Consider the following 12,410-nt stretch of genomic DNA (forward strand, 5'->3'; position numbering starts at 1 on the left):
ACCTAAAACAGAATAAGTTAGAAACACTCCACCTAAAACAAAATAACTTAAGAAACACTTATGCTAAAACACACATGAGGTAATCTTATTTTATATGAGGATTAAACTGTTTATATTCTTTCCAATTTGATAGCAAGTCATCTGTTCATACTTAATAATAGATTTGATCGAAATAGAAATCAACAAAGCGCTTCCATTCCACTTCTACGCACAGGCATTACTGGGGGGGGGGGGGGGGCGCAAACCACGTGACATTTGTTTATATCGTAAATCTACTATTTCCGTGAGTGACGCTTGGAAGATTCAGAATAAAACGACTAATTATAGCTCTTAGACTAATCTAATGGTTTATGATGCACCCGAACACTCCCCTCACTAAATAAGCATTGACAATGTTGATTTTTTAATTTTTTTTTTTTTTTGTAGGCCTATTCTTAACAAATGACGCGTTTCATTAAAATCTCTCTCTTTTACACTATCATAGCCCCGACTGTTTTTCTGTCTATGACTTATGCTGTACGGTACGCATAACAATGTGGTGTATGGGGAAAATCGAATGTTAACTATTGATTGAGATTTGATTGAGATTTGATTTTTCCAATGTTTGCTATAGTTTTGTTTTACATGTTTTGGATGTTGCTTCAGAAATTACATCCTTGTCCAAACCTTCCGCAGCACAGCGGGGAATGGCGGCGGGAGTGGTTCGAACCCGGGACCATCGAGACCACAGTCCAGAGCGCATACCACACGACTAGGCAGCCATCCAATGTGGGCCTACACACATACACAACCATTGTATATTGAACAGACTAACTTCAAACCATTATGACTGAGTCTTGGTGTAATTATTATTATTATTATTATTATTATTAAAACTTTAAGTTCACAATCACATTTATTTTGAATTCTCATTTTTTTTTCACAAAATTGTTAAAATGTTACTTTTTTGTTTCTTTTTAACACCAATACGACGTACTACGAGTTCTTCCCTCCACTCAATGCACTCAGGCACACACGACTAGGACTAGGGATTAGAATAGCAGCACCATGTTCCTAGTGTCTACCTAATCAGCTGAATCATAACAGTAGTACAATTATAAAGAACACATTTCTGAGTGGTGTCCTTGAAACACATTAGCGGAACACAAGGGGGGAAAAAATCAATATTGCCTACTGGTAATCCAAAACAAATGGATTCAGATGAAAATCATTCAACTGTTAATTGTCACAACACGACGTAGAACTCAAGAACATGGGGAGGTCACTGAAGTAGTGGAAACATTTTCTTTTTAACTTTATCGAAAGGTCTATAGCTATGCAAAAACAGAAAATAGTTCCACAATTGTTTACATACTCACAATAATATCGACGTTACCTAATAGCGTTAAACACGTCTGCCACACAGGTGTCAAATAAGCCTTGCCACATTATCAAACCCATTTCGTATTTCAACAAAATCCCAAGATTGGAAAAATTAACGTCTTCTATCATTATCTCACACAAGACAACAGTTCCGTTCTTCCCTCCTTCCACTTATCTATTTGTTTTTCTTCACGTTCTATTATTGTGTTCTATTTGTGAAAAGATCAACTTGGCCACCATGCTGTCAATACAAGAGTTCGATTTCTTGGTAGCTAGAGGTAACAAAATACCGTCAACACTTGGGCCAGGCTTGCTACAACAGAGACTGATATTACGCCATTCTTCTTCCACCGTTTTTGGAACGCAGTATAAACTTAGACGCGTGGAAAGACTAAGATCTACAAAGACAAGTTCAACCAGAACTCCACAGATATACAGATACGTTGTTAGCACATCTACTAAGATCTACAAAGACAAATGTAACACGGACCTTCAAAAATATACAAAAGACAAAAAGGACGCTCAAATCTCCACAGAAATATTACAAGTAGAACATACAGATTAATCCATTGAGATGTATATAGCACAGACCTCCCAGGATTCTATAGACTACATTACAGGCCAGCGAAGAACAAATGGAATCGCTTTCACTTCCATAAATTACTAGAAAGCAACAACTTTCAAAAGCAGGGGGGGGGGGAGAGGAAGTCCAAAAAGTGGCATGTCGTACGTGTCAAAATGTCTAGTCAGTGTCAGACAGAAACTAGTTATGCTTTAAAGCTAACAGGTCAATGGGCACTTCGGTTGTATAGAATATGGATCTCAAAAGGTCACTCGATACTCTGCTACATGTATTGAGTTAAGGTCCCTAGCTCAATGTCTCGTAAGACTCTTTTTTTCATAGCAGTACTAACGATGAAAGCAAATTCAATGAACAAACTTGATCTATAAAGCTGGAGATACCATGAGAGATCGCCTGGGGAAGGGGGGGGGGGGGGGGAGAGCCACATGAATAATTAGGAACCTTATAAATCGCGTGCACATTATTTAGGCAAGGTCGTGATACTGTAAGTAGGTCACTAGATCCTGATCTCAATGTTAATATTGTTATGGAGTGTGTCAGCGTATATAAGAAGTAGTAAGACCCCAATGTTGAACTGATAGTTCCTATTGAGTATTAAGTTGACCCAATGGAGTGGTCACTATGACCGCCTTTACTTTCTTCCACAAGCATTTTAGCAGCGTTTTTCTAAATGTGGTGTGCGTCCCCTATGTATGTGTGTGTTACAAAAGACAAAACTCTTAACTATTCTAATGTAAGTTTATATTGCGTAGACCTACAAAAGTAGTATTACTATACAAGACTCTCATCTTGTTTTTAAAATAGTGAATGTAAAAAACATTTCTTTTATTCTTAAATACAAAAAGACTTTGTAGTCATGACATTACAGGTAGCAGCACGATGCAGGCGATGGTATCATCGGATTTTCCTTATATTGAAAGACCCACTTTTGCCAACATGCAAATAACATTATTTTTTGGCACATGAGGAAGCACTTAGAAATTGAATTCTGTGGCGCTCATCAGAGTGACTAATTTCTGTGAAGAAAAGTTGTTGTTGTATTCTCTTAAGAAAGAAGGTACTTTCGATGCTGTAAATGTGTGGTAAATGCTGCTGCATATGGATTGCATTGAACTAAAAATAACAACGTCTGTTGACTTCAGTAAAACTCTGGAAGTTTCTTTTGTTATCAAGGACAAACTGCGCTAAAGAAGAAATGTGACTCTGAACGATTGACGACTTCAGGAAAAATGGAGGGTTCGGAACTTGCGGGCGGCCATGTGTTTGTGTTTAATACTATATATTCATAAGAGATATCAAACGTTTAAACTAGTTGAAACTAGTCAATTACTTAATGAATACAAATTATTAAAAAGTGAGGGGTAGGGATGGACCTTGGACGCTAATTTGTGTGCATTGGCCCATGGTGTAAGACTGCAGATCTAGGCCTAGTTACTATCTAGAATTGGAAACTGCTTGAAGTGCACATTATAAAATGCTGGTGGCACGATAAACCTTGATGTGTTTATGACATGCTCAATAATGAAAGTCAAGACGTCAGAAGGTTATTACAGTTATTAAGTCCGCAACTAGCAGAGCATTGCGTCTACTGAAACAAGTGTCAGCACCTAGATAAACTAACAGCCCTACATGTTAGAAACAGAAAACACAAAGGGGGGGGGGGGTACGAAAGTACAATTCTAGTTAAAACTGGATAAAATGAAAGGCCTTGTATGATAGTGACTACTTAAGGCTATAGATAGACTTTCAATCAGCTGACGATTGCAGACTGCACTGCATGAATGGTAGAAATCAAGCATGTCTTGCAAAAAAAAAAAAAAAAAAATCTCCCTCTTTCTCTCCCTCAATGTTTGCTCTAGTACTTGGGAAAACGGCACCATTTTATAATGCGACTATGTACGCTCTTTAAGTGCTGGGTATACAATACTTCTATGAATAAAGAGCACACAAACACAAAACTGATTCTAAAAGAGATTACACATGATCATCTGGAGGACATGGAATGCAGACTTGTAGTAAGCTATGCGACCTTTTGGTGTTTGTTTTTGATTTGGTGCTGGACGTTTTGGTGCTAGAAGTTTTGATGTAATTAAAAACCTTTTGATAAAAAATTTTTCCTTTACAACAGCATATAATAATTATATAATACAAGACTACCACATGTATACAATCTACCTACCCCTTTATCCCCCCCCCCCCCCAAAAAAAAAATAACAAAAAACTTTTGATAAAGGTTTTGACTGTTTCACGAATACATATCCTAAATACCACGCGCTATGACTCCAACCTAAAACAATGACATTTAATTGAAAAAAAAAATAAAATAAATATTCCTCAAAAGATATATAACAATAATTACACAACAAATTTAAATCCTAAACTAGGTTACAAAGACAGTTTGTGAGGAAATACAAACTCAAAATTGGCCTCCGAAGTGGTCCGCTCAAGCAGCTAAAAATGGAAGGTATTTTCAGAAAGAATATCAGAAACTATGAACTACAAACTATCAACAACTATAAAAAGATACAAAAAGCAGAGACGTGCTGGTGTTCAAAGTGTTACCGATAATGTTGTATTGTTAGTTCGACTAACGACTTGATACCACAGGATACGGAGATTTATTAATGTTATTATTATTACTACATTGTTTTTGTCTTATATGTTCAATGAACTAATAGTTATGAAGATATAGTTAAATGTGAAATTGGCCTAACTGATGTTATTGAATGATCATCTAATTGATCTAATTGTTTTGTAAAGGTTTCATCTCTCATTCAGCCTAACAATGAAATGCATATTTGTTGTCATAGTACACCTCTTGTGTTTATGAAACACTACTTATTAATTGTGGTTTTAAATTATATTCCACTTATATGCTAAATAGATTGTTTCTCTTTGAAAACAAAAAGTGAACATTTTTTTTTTGTAAATGTAGGTTGTTAGTATGACAGAAAATACTTAATTTAAAAATACAATTTAAAAGAAAATAATTTTTCGCCAAAATCGTTTGCATAAATGCTCTCGTGTTTTTTACTATTATTAGTAAATAGTTGTAAAAGTGGTGCATTGTTATGAAAAAAACTGCTGGCATAGTTGATTTCAAAAATTAATTTTTTCGCTTTCAGAAAAGAAAAAAAAAAGGTAGCCGTTGCATCACAACTTTGAGAAAATTAAAATATGATGTGGGGTTTTCCATATCTTTTCTAGTTTACGAGATCTAAACGGGACGGACAGACGGACAGACCACACAAAACTAATAGCGGCTTCTCCCCCCCCCCCCCCGACCCTTTCGGGGGCCACTAAAAATAATGTGCAAAATTAACTGTTGTTCTTCACATTAAAAAAAAACACAAATACAAAACATTCTTTTAAAGATATAATAAAATAATGAACATATGATGTGTCTAAAACATTTAGCGCTAAATTGTCCGGCGCAAAACGGCGGCGCCTAAAAGTTGTAGTTTAGTGGCAGGATTTTCACAGGATTGCGACAGACATAAGATCTTAGGGTTTTTTTTTTTTTTTTTTTTTGGGGGGGGGGGGGGTGAACTTTTGTGTCGTGATCCAAGAAGGGACACAATTTAAATAGATCAAGTTGTTATCAATCGATGAAACAGTTTAGAACAGAAATTCTAAATTCATCTTTTAACTTGTATACCTTATTGTGACTGTAGGTGGATGTACATAAAGTTGGGATTCTGCACGTTTTGATCAATTTATTAAGCAGCGCAATGTAACAAACTTCTTTCGCGATACTAAAACTTCTTCGTATTAAAGAGGTCTGTGTTAATTGAACAAGTTCTCAAAGCTTTCATTATTTCTTAAACGTGCCTAGAAATAAGCGGCGCATATTCCTGTTTATATTTTTTTTTTACAACCAATAGCTGGAGCAAATCACGTGACCTCATTTTTTAAAATTTTCTATTTTACTGTTATGTAAATTTAACATTTCCGAACCAGGCAATCTAAACAAGGGCGGCTTGCTTGCTTCGGTTTTGCAAGGACTTGTTTCTCAGACACACTCCAATGAATCAGTGCTGAGAGACTAATTAGAATCAGTACCTTGAAAAGTCTGTTGGAATGGCTCAGTCTGTACCAGAAGAAAGACACGGCAGAAACGAGTGTTATACAATTTTATACATACATTGAGGTGTTGCTTTTTTTTTTTTCCTCGGTTAAAGACAGTTTATGAACTTTTCAAGCGATCGTAAAACAGAGGTTGAATTGTACAAAAATAGGTCAATAGTAAAGAGTGACTAGGTCAGAGAGACAAACTATATTGGGAAAAGAAAATTTATCGAATTATTTGAAAGGTTCTCTGATGTTTTCAAACACCATCTATTTTTTAGTCAAGTTTCAAAATCATCTTAACTGTATCAGGATCGAATTCATAAATTCTGTGTCAACTTTTAAGTAGGGTTAACCCAAACAGAAGAATAATATTATACTTTTAAATATGCCTGCTTCCCAAACAACATATTGGCTCGAAATTGCGAATACAAAATCGTTTTTGGCAAATTTAACCGCTGCGGTCTCTTTCATGAAAATATATTAGTTGTCGTAGACCAAAGGTATGTGATAACAGGTGTATTTTTTTTTTTCGTCTACGGCAAGTGGGAGAAATAGTAAATGAGTGAGTGAGGGTATATATATATATATATATATATATATATATATATATATATATATATATATATATATATATATATATATATCATGGGCGTAGCGGGGGGGTAGTTTGGCGGGTGGGGGGGGGGAATCGGAATTTAGTGACTGATTTTTTGCTTTGATTTTGTTTATTTTAGGTGAGATTTTAATACTAAACTATCTCTTGCCCCAGCACAGCAAAGGAGGTTTTGAGTTTAAAACCCCCTACCAGGGGTTTTTGAGTTTAAAACCCCTACCAGGGGGTTTTTGAGTTTAAACCCCCCTACAAGGGGGGTTCGCAGTTAAATTCCCCTGTTCTATAACACAAAAAAAATGCAAACGACAATCACTCAAATTTCACGAGCACAGTTAAGGAAGATTTTGATTTTTAAACCCCTTCCAAAATTTCCGATAAACCCCCTCTTCAATATAAAAAAAGAAAATTACACACTCAAAATTCTATGAGCGTAGCCAAAGGGGTTTTGAGTTAACCCCCGACCCCTCTTCAGTAGGGTTTGAAGCTAAAAAATACCTCTTCAAAAAACGCAAATTACGCACTCAAAATGTTATGAGCGTAGCTAAATGGGTTTTGACTCAGTTTTGAGTTTAAACCCCCCTTTAGTGGGGTTTGAAGGTAAAAAATACCTCTTAAATATTAAAAACAAAGCATATTATGAGTGTATTCAAAGGGGTTTTGAGTTTAAACTCCCCTCCAGTGAAGTTTGAAGCTAAAAATAGCTCTTCAATATAAAAAATAAAATTACACACTCAGAAATCTATGAGCGTAGCCAAAGTGGTTTTGAGTTTAAACCCCACGCCAGCGGGGTTTGAAGCTAAAAAATACATCTTCAAAGTAAGAAAAAAGCAAATTACACACTCAAAATGCTATGAGCGTTGCCAAAAGGAGTTTTGAGTTTAAACCCCCCTTCACAGTGGTTTGATGCTAAAAAATACCTCTTCAATATAAAAAACAAAACAAATTACACACTAAAATTATTTAAGAATAGCCAAGACAATTGGGGGTTTTGAGTTTAAATCCCTCTCCTACAGATAGCTTTTTTTTAAAGTTTAAAACCCCTCCAGATGGTTTTGAGTTTAAAATCCCCCTACAGAGCGTTTTGAGGTGGAAAACCTCTATCTTCAATATTATTCTAAGGCAAACTACAGTTACTAAATTCTATGACCGTAGCTAAATGGGGTTTTGAATTAAAAAAAAAAAACAACTCCAGAGATTTTTTAGTTTAAAACCCCCAACAGATGATTTTGACGATAAAACTTCACTTTTCGATATAAAATCTAAAGCAAACTACAGTCACTTAATTCCAAGAGCGTATTCAAGAGAGGTTACACATTTCTACGAGTGGTGGGGCTCAATTAATAAAGTGCAGTGAATAGTTTGAAAAACACTAAATAAGGCTTATCAAAGATGGCTAAGACAGATTTTAGGAATCAGTTATAGAGATCGGGTGTAAATCAAGGAAATCCTATGCCGAAATGGGAGTCGACCCCTTAGTAAGTTGTGACAGAGAGTCGCGTGAAGTTTGCGGGACATGTTCTCCGATAAAATGAATTAGGCATAAGAAGAGTTGCGATGACATCCTAGTACAACTTGGCGCCACACATTCATGGAGGTCCTCTGAGCAGGTAGGAAGAGGCTTCAGACATTACCAGTGACAGATTTTTGTGGAAACAGCTTGACGGCAAATGCGCCGAACGACGCGGGAGGGTCTAAGTCAGTAAGAATAGCACATTAGATTTTTGAAATAAAACTTTTTAATAGCAGGAAAATGCACTGTAGATACCTCAGAATATGCATTTTATTGGCTTTCAATATCAGAAATAGTGGTTGGCGGCTCCTAGCACTCCCCCAGACTCCCTTGCTAGCAATGGCGGGGAGTCTACAATTTTCCCACTAACTCCAGGAAGAACCTATTCTAGAGCACAATAAGCGTCTCCCGAAAGAATGATGGGTCAGAATGTAATAAAGATTATACACACACATACATAGGCCTACATATAAATTTTTTTTTTCGCGCGGGGGGGGGGGGGGGGGAAATCCCCCCCAACCCCCCCCCCCCCCGAAAAAAAATCCTGGCTACGCCCATGATATATATATACTTTATAAAGTAGAATGTGAGGCGTATGTATGTATGTATGTATGTAAGGAATAGAAATAAAGACCGCTTGACCAATCTTGATAAAACTTGGCAGAAATGTTCCTTGGGTACTAACTTAGACCGTAGTGTATGTATTGTAGCCCTAAAACAAACTAAAGACCCTAAAAAAAAAAAGTTGACCGACTCTATTAAAGCATAGTATTATATGGGTCTAGGCTTTGTTTACAATGTTGGCATGAGGAAAGATCGAAAGGATTTAGATCTAGATCTAATTTTAAGAACTACACTTTGCAGTACTTTGCACATATAGTTTTTTACTTTGACACATGTTAATACAAAAGAAGGTCCATTGATTTCATTATATAATATAATTAACCTTCAAATTTGTGTTTCAAAAACATTTTTTACATTAATTAGTTCCTTATATCTGTGACTACAGATTTCCTGACGAACATTCTTTCATTAGACAATACTGTAATGTTCCATTCCTAGGGCTAAAACTCTAATTCAACTCTAAGATGATATAACTTCTCTTCGCACAGACAAGTTTTATCAAGATTGGTCAAACGGTTTTTATTTTTATTCCTAACACACACACACACACACACACACACACACACACACACACACGCACACGCACGCGCACGCGCACGCGCACACACACACACACACACACACACACACACACATACACACACACACACACACACACACACACACACATACACACATACACACATACACACATACATACATACATACACCTTACTTTCTACTTTATAATATAGATGTTACGTGCGCATCTTAGTGTGAATGTGAAATGGTGCGATTGCGTGTTGAAAGGAAAGAGGAACCGAAATGGAGGAAGATGAACAAGAAAGTGTTTTGAGTATTAATAAAGATTAAAGTATTTATAAACTGTGATTTGTCGTTTACATGTCTAAAGAGTCTCATCCAATATGAAAACGTAACAAGTGGCGCCCAACGCAAAGGTAAAACCCACGTATCCCTCTATATACAGGGGATCTCCTGTCAGCAGACAGTAGAGATAGTAAAGTCTAGATCTAGAGACAGGAGAACATTCGATTCAATATTATTAGTAATCGACTATGGCGGACAAGGCTGAGGTAGCAGCGTTGAAGGAAGAGGGAAGGTTGTTGGAGCTTGAAGGGGCAGAACTAAGAAAGTACGTACAAGAAAGGTTGATGGAGAGGGAGAGATTAGCAATGGAAAGAGAAAAAGAAAAGGAGAGATTAGCAATGGAAAGAGAAAAAGAAAAGGAGAGATTAGACATGGAGGACAAAAGAGAAAGAGAAAAAGAAAAGGAAAGATTAGACAAGGAGGACAAAAGAGAAAGAGAAAAGATAGCCATTGAAAGGGAGAAGAAAAACGAATTAGTTGCCATTGAAAGAGAGAGATTGGCGTTCGAAAAAGAGACGGCCGAGAAAAAGTTAAAAACAACCCAAGAAAAAGAGAGTGATAAAAGAAAAGGGGAAACTACAGGGAACAAACTAGCAAAATATAAAGGTTTGATATTCAACGAAGACAAAATGGACATAGACATTTTTTTGAAGAAGTTCGAAATAGAAATGAGAGAACTGGAGTACCCTGAAGACAAATGGACATTCTTATTGTCGAGATCATTTACAGCGGAGGTGCCTTCAAAAATATGTATGAACCAGAGTAACTACAGCATTGTGAAAGAACAACTACTTCGAACTTTCGGGAAAACAGAAGCTTTCTATCGCCAACAGTTTGTTAATTGTGAGATAGAACCAGAGGATGACCCGCAGACCTTCTTGGACAAAATGAGCAGCCATTTCGATAACTGGATAGAAACCGCTGAGGTAGAAAAAACCTTTGACAGTCTTAAGACATTTCTCATGCTGGACAAAGTGATGTACGAGTGTCAGAAGGAATTAAAAATATTTCTGTTGGAGAGGAAACCGAAATCCATAGAAGAAATAGTAAGACTGATAAGGGCTTATAAAGTGGCTCATCCCGAGAAGAAATTATCTAAAGGCAGTGATATAGAAGAAATAGTTGCCTTTAACAGAACATGTGAGACACAGAATAACTCTCACAGAACAAGGGAGACACAGGATAGACAGTATAGAAGTGGTACATATGAAAGACAAAATGATAGCCACAACGGAAGATATCAAGGAAACAGACAGGAAAGAAAGGACTGGGAGAAAGGTAGAATAGAGCAAGGCTTATCATTGTCATCTGATACTGGAACATTGGAGATTTTTCAGACATTCGTAGGGAACAAGGCAGCCAAGACCATCAGGGATACTGGGAGCACTATTATTGGAGTGAATAAGAATTTAGTGGAAGACCATGAATATACAGGCGAATCTAGGAAGTGTGTTATGTTTAATGGGAACATTGTACAATTACCGATTGCTAAAGTTAGTATAGACACACCGTATGTTAAGGGGACAGTGGAAGCTTGTGTTGTAGATCAGGGTGAGATAGATTTAATTATTGGGAATATTCATGGGGTGAAAATATGTTCAGTAAGGGAGATTGAGAATTGGAAGAAATATTATGGGATAAAGTCTACGCGAGGTAGAAATGGGGATGTGGAAGAAGACATAAGATATCATACATCAGATGACATGGGTAGCAGAGAGCACGAGAAGAAAGAATTAACAGATAAGGTAGAAAGCAATGCAATAGGAATGGGTCCAAATCAAAGTAAAGTAAGGCAATCAGTGGTACAGGGAAAGCGATTTAAACCCATATATAGACGTACAAGTCCATACATCTTATGCTTTAATTGTGGGAGAAGGGGGCATATTAGAAGACAGTGTCAACAGTTAATTAGAATTAAGGATTCAAGGTACAATAGTGAAGAGGCGTATACGAGAAAAGAGAGGGATATTAGCAGCCTAGAAAACAGTACAGCTAGATCATTAGGTAGTAGGATCACAATGGGACATCATTGCAAAGAAGGGAAGCGGAAAGGATGGCATGTCAATAATGTTAGAATTATATAGATATGATTAGAAAAGGTAGGAAGGATGGACAGTAATTATTGTTCTATTCTACAATGAATAAATATGTGTAATGAATTGAATATTGTTGTTACAATATGCATGGAGCAAGAGAGACTTTGTTTGTTAACTATTTGATTGCGACTGGAATGATGGTGTTTTGTACAGGCATACAATTATGAGTGGGGAGGTGTATTAATAGAAATATGATTACTTATAGATATATGTTAACAGAAGTGGTTTCAATTGCTCATAATAACAGTTATTATTGTGATGAATATAATTGTTATTCCATGTTGGAATTGTATTGGTATTAACATGACATTGTGTTTGATTTTGTTTAGTTATTACATTATGGTTTTATATGTTACCGATTTTTTTTAACTTGGAATAGTCTGATAATATATTCAGTGATTTGTATTTTGGACGTTCGATGTGCATCGAACTTGTTAAACAGGGGGGGTGTTACGTGCGCATCTTAGTGTGAATGTGAAATGGTGCGATTGCGTGTTGAAAGGAAAGAGGAACCGAAATGGAGGAAGATGAACAAGAAAGTGTTTTGAGTATTAATAAAGATTAAAGTATTTATAAACTGTGATTTGTCGTTTACATGTCTAAAGAGTCTCATCCAATATGAAAACGTAACAATAGATAAATGAAAGAAAGAGAGAGGGTGGTGATTGTTTTGCAATTACAAAA

General features: G+C 36.3%; 1 protein-coding gene across 8 annotated transcripts in view; it reads right to left on the reverse strand.

The window, feature by feature from the left end:
• The window catches only part of LOC106067773 (uncharacterized), a 72,143-nt gene that overhangs the window by 26,155 nt on the left and 33,578 nt on the right, over nucleotides 1–12,410 (reverse strand). The window contains exon 1 of one of the 8 annotated variants that reach the window (XM_013227040.2): nucleotides 1,359–1,688. The exons of 5 other annotated variants lie outside the window; for them this stretch is intronic. The gene's annotated coding sequence lies outside the window, so the exon portion shown is untranslated. Of the gene's footprint in view, nucleotides 1–2; nucleotides 184–1,358; nucleotides 1,689–12,410 lie in introns of those variants that run through there. 2 more of the 8 variants (XM_056032364.1, XM_056032363.1) reach the window with 2 other exon arrangements.

This window comes from Biomphalaria glabrata, chromosome 6 (assembly GCF_947242115.1).
Source record: "Biomphalaria glabrata chromosome 6, xgBioGlab47.1, whole genome shotgun sequence".
NCBI lineage: Eukaryota > Metazoa > Mollusca > Gastropoda > Planorbidae > Biomphalaria > Biomphalaria glabrata.